The sequence below is a fragment of the Aquarana catesbeiana genome, linkage group LG09 (assembly GCF_042186555.1).
Source record: "Aquarana catesbeiana isolate 2022-GZ linkage group LG09, ASM4218655v1, whole genome shotgun sequence".
NCBI lineage: Eukaryota > Metazoa > Chordata > Amphibia > Anura > Ranidae > Aquarana > Aquarana catesbeiana.
In genome coordinates this window covers 36,311,716-36,316,803 of record NC_133332.1, presented here as the reverse complement: position 1 = coordinate 36,316,803, position 5,088 = coordinate 36,311,716, and the positions used below count along the sequence as shown (strand labels likewise).

At 41.5% G+C, this 5,088-nt stretch overlaps 1 pseudogene; it reads left to right on the top strand.

The window, feature by feature from the left end:
- Positions 1-1,568: 1,568 nt before the first annotated feature.
- On the top strand, positions 1,569-1,712 carry LOC141109096 (U2 spliceosomal RNA; annotated as a pseudogene).
- The last annotated feature ends 3,376 nt before the right edge of the window (positions 1,713-5,088 follow it).

The window sequence follows — 5,088 nt, the reverse complement described above, 5'->3', positions numbered from 1 at the left end:
TTGTAATATCTCTCCTCTCTTTCTTCTTCATGGCGGTCTCTAAAGGGGCATAGCAGTTGTATGTTGGTATGGGGCTGTGTTCATGGGAATGGTACGGTCCTTGAGATGGACCTCCTCTGTCTCTATATCCATTTTCATAATTGGATAATGGGCTTCTTCCATGTTGTCCATATGTCGCATATGGTGGTCCCCTTGTGTCTCTTTGTTCATAAGGTGGTCTATTCCAATTATTATTTCTATTATGAGGCTTCTTGTTATTTTTCTAATAGTGGGGTTTTTTCCAGCCATTTTGAGGAGTCCTATTATAATGTGGAGGTCTTCTATCTGCATGTTGTGGGGTATGATGGTTAGAGTTTCCATATCCCACATTAGGCCTTGGATGTCTTGGGGTTTCAACTCTATTTCTATCCATCTGATTATTGTGCTGATAGGGTCTATTTGATATATTACGATCAGATTCTGTATTCGCATATTGTGAATAGACTCTAACTGTTTTTTCTGGTGTAGAATAGGTAGAGATGAGATCTAAATGTCCCAGCTGGCTTTGCCATTTAAAAACTTGATCAGTTTAAAAAAACATTAATATCTCTGGTGTATTTCTTGCTTTTTTTAAGTTGAACAAATTTATCTTTTTTAGTCAGGTCTTTATTTAATTGTGCTGTAAGTGCAGCAAACTCAGATGTCTTTTTGTGAGTTTCTAGTTCTCCCCTTATTTCTCCTATAGTTTGGTCAATCTTTCTCATCTCTGGATATCCCACCTAAGACATCTTGGGACCAGGCTATCTTTCAAATATTGTTCAAAAGTAGTCGTATCCCACCATAGACTCACTTTCTTTTCTATATTGTAGTCTAGTTTCCTCATTAGACTTTCTAGGTCTCCATTTTTTGTGCTGGTATTCGAAGTGTTAAATACTTCATCTAAATGACACAATAACACAGAGTGTCAAATGGAATACAGCACTTTATTCTCTGCACTAAATCCCCCAGCATTTGTTTGAAGATTTATGTTCACTTTGGACTTTTTTTGCACTAGCACTTTATTTTTAGGATAGCATCAATTTGGATGCTATCCCTTTGTACTATTTACACCATTATTGCACATTGGAAGTTTATCACTCATATTATTTTGAGTACTCAGCACTTTAGATGTTTATTATTATTTGGTATTTATATTGTGTCTTTTGAAGTGTATGAATTTGAATATTTTGGAGTCTATCATTCTGAACACTTAGCACCTTATAGTAGCCACTTAGCACTTTACTTGTTGTTTTTTTATCACTTGGAGCGCAGCACCACCTATTTTAATTTAAGCCCTCTTGGATCGACTTCAATGCCGTATGTTTGTACCTGTTAGTGAGTCTCTTTTAAGAAACATCCCTCCAGACCACAGTGCAAGTGGCTAAAGGTAGGCCTGGAATAGTCTCCACAGTGTCCTTGGTTTTAATCAACTTAGTCTTTGGCTTCCACAAGTAAGGCTTGACTCCATGCCCCTGATGCTTGATAAACTTAAAAGTGTCCAAGTAATACAAAGGAGTGTCCCAGTTGTGAGGGATGGAACTATCCCATTTATTACTTTTTGGCCATTTGGCTAAGATCAAGTGTAGGATTTGTTCTTATCAGTTTCATGAAACACACCCTCAAGTGCACTTTTTTGTACACTTAAGTGGTTTTGCACACCACCGTAGATTAAAGGAAAAAACTGTGTACCATTTATCCCATCCAAGGGACCTCCAAAGAGTCAGGAGGAAGAATGAGTTCAACCAAAATCCTGAGGATGCAGTTGCAAGAAAAGGACACCCTCAGTTGAGCAACAATGTCAGGCACACCCTTACTACCTTTGAGGGGCTCCATTAAAGGTGTTGTAAAGGCAGTATTTTTTTTATCTTAATGTATTCTATGCATTAAGATAAAAAGCTTTCTGTGTGCAGCAACCCCCCTCAGCCCCCCTAATACTTGTGCCACATTTCTGTCCAGCTATGTCCACAAGGGTCTCAGACATTTGACACTCTCCATCCTGATTGGCTAAGACATAGAAGGAATGTTGCAGGAGTGTCTCGGCTGCTTGGGACTCACCTCCTCATTGGCTGAGACTGCAGTGCAGCACCATTGGCTCTCGATGCTGTCAAGTCAGTCAGCCAATGAGGAGAGAAAGGGGGTGTGGCCGTGCCGCAGCTCTGTGTCTGAATGGAAAGTTCAGGTGCCCCTATAGCAATATGTAAGGCTCAGCGCTAAAAAAAAAAGAAAAAAAAGGCCTAATGGTTGCAAGAGTGGTGATTAACCAAAAACCTCTCGATGGAGGTGTATGGGAAGAAATGAATAATAAACAAATTATTCAATAGGGCTTTAATCACATAAAAATAGCAAAAGGGTAAAAAAGTCAGTCTTTATAAAAAGTTCTAGGGGTAAACCCCTGTGTTTAAAGTCTTTGGTGTGACAGCTGAAAAAGGTTGCGAGGCTGCTTCAGGCGAGGGCTGGGAACCCGGAGACTGTGAGATATAGAAGGAAGAAAAAAATGGGAGAAGCACCAGGGCAGTATTTGTCAGCACAAAGTAGTTTTTTTTGTTTACAAACATTTTATTGAGGTATATCAGGTAAATACAAGTTGTACAGGCAAGAGAGGTAATCATTACTATCAGGGAATAAGATAACATGGTACACAAATACATCTCTCAGGTTACCTTTTAACAGGTTAAACCGTAAATAGTGTAAAAAGAAAACAAAGAAATAAAAATAGAAAAGAAAATATATGTAGAGAGAAATGCAAGAGTAATAATGTACGTAGACCAAATTGCATCAACGAGGTGTGACAAGTAAATAGAAGCTGAATATGTATAGGCCAAAAAGTTAACAAATAGAATCCTTATCAGTACTGGGTATGTTGACATGGGAGGCCTCAACCTATCTGGTCATTGGGATTAGGGACTAAGAGGTCTCCAAGCCCGGTACATGTTTGGTGAGTTGACCAACATCCCCATTTACGGTCGAAGATGTGCATAGTGTCTAGGAGAGTGTGATGCACTCTCTCCATCAATCTGATGGATTCCATGTGTAGGAGCACCTGTGACCATGTTACGGAAGGGCGTTGCCAGTTTAGGGCGATGGCCCATTGGATAGCACTAAAAAGCGTATGCGCTAGCTTCTGTTGAGGGGGGGAGACCCCTGGGAGCTCAGCAAAAAGAGTGCACATTTGAAACGTCAAGGTCACCAGTAATCCAGTTAACTGGAGTATCAGCGAGGAGGTTTTTTTGCCATAAGGGTTTCAAAACAGTGCAGCTCCAGAATATGTGCAGGAGTGTATACCTGTTCTGACATTCTCTAAAGTATGTTGCAGGGATCAGTGTGTAAATTCTATGCAACCTGTCAGGGGTATAGTACCAGTGGGTATGTAGTTTAACTACCATCTCTTTGATAGAGACTGAGCGTGTGCATTTATACATGTTAGAGACCATATCCTGCCAGTCCTCCGCTGAATACTCCTGGGTTGTCTCTGTCTCCCAGCCTAACATAGCTGTAGATTTGGTTAAAGTATTGTGGTCATTAAGGTACTGGTATCTCTGGAGGCCTCCCCACAAAGGTGACTTGGCCAGTTTCACCCCTTGCGCTAGGGAGTTAGAAAAAAGTGTCGTACTTGCAAATATTTATAAAAATCGGATCTATGGAGGGCAAAATTCTGCTGTAGGTGTTCAAATGAGCAGAAGGACGTGCCTTGCAGCAGGAAGGTTACAAGCCCCTGTGAGATCCAACTGTGGAATAATAGGTCCGTGTCGAAGGCCAGAGGGAACTGGGGTTCTCTTAGGAAAGAGGCCAGGCTTGGTGGAGTAGAGAGCAATTAAACTTCTCTTTGTAGAGAGACCAGAGATAAAAGGGACTGACCCGCAATACCGTTATGCGGAGCAACGTTTCTTGGGGAAACTGAGCGTGACGAGAGGAGACCTGGGAGGTAGTAAATGAAATCTTCTCGAATTGTAGCCACGGTATTGATGCTGGGGAGGTGTGCCATTATGCCATTTGGATGAGACGGGATGCCAGGAAGTATTTCCATACATCTGGGCATCCCAAGCCACCTCTAGATTGGGCTCTATACATCAGCAAACGGCTCAATCAAGGCTTTTTTGTTTTGCCATATGAATTTGAGCAGCTCTGTCTGAATAGTCATTATTGTGGAACGTGGTACATAAAGAGGTAATGATCTAAAGAAGAATAAGAGTTTGGGGAGGATTGACATCTTGGATTCAGCCTAAAAAGGACATTCGGTAGGAGGACCATTGGTTGAGGAGGTGTTTAATAGTGGAAAACGCTTTAGGGTAATTATGAGTGTACGTCAATTTAAGTAAGGGGGCAAGTCTGATCCCTAAGTATTGTAGCATATCAGAGCTCCAGGAGAATTTAAATTTATCTTTAAGGATAGATAGTAAAGGGTGAGGGATGTTGATGGGTAAGGCTGTACATTTTGACAGGTTAACTCCCAGGCCAGTGAGGTAGTAAAAGGAGTCTAGGGAAGTTAGAAGGTTGGGAAGGGAGATTAGGGGGTCAGATAAGAATAGGAGGACGTCATCTGCATATAAGCTTATTTTTAATTCTTGGTTGCTTTTGATATAACCTTTAAAATTAGGCTCAGTGGAGATTGAGTGGGATAGTGGTTCTATTGCCAGGGCAAACAAAAGGGGGGAAAGGGGGCACCCCTGCCTGGTTCCCCTACCTAATGCAAAGTACTCAGATTTGCACCCTGGGAGTTTAATGCGGGTTCATGGATGATGGTAAAGAGCTTAAATCTATTGATAAATTTGCCGGTGAACCCAAACGTAGACAGAATGGTGTCCAGGTAGGGCCAGAGAACGCTGTCAAAGGCCTTATTAATGTCTAGGCTCAGGAGTAATATCTTATTGGAGTGAATGTCAGCGTCTTGGACAATATTAGGTGCTAAGCATATATTGTCCATGATCTGTCTAGATGGTATGAAGCCTGTTTGATCTGGGGAGATAAGTGATGTAATAACCGAGGCCAAGCGGTCTGCTAACAGACATCCAAAAATCTTTAGGTCATTGTTAATGACTGAGATGGGGCGGAAGTTTTGGGGGAGGGTGTGGT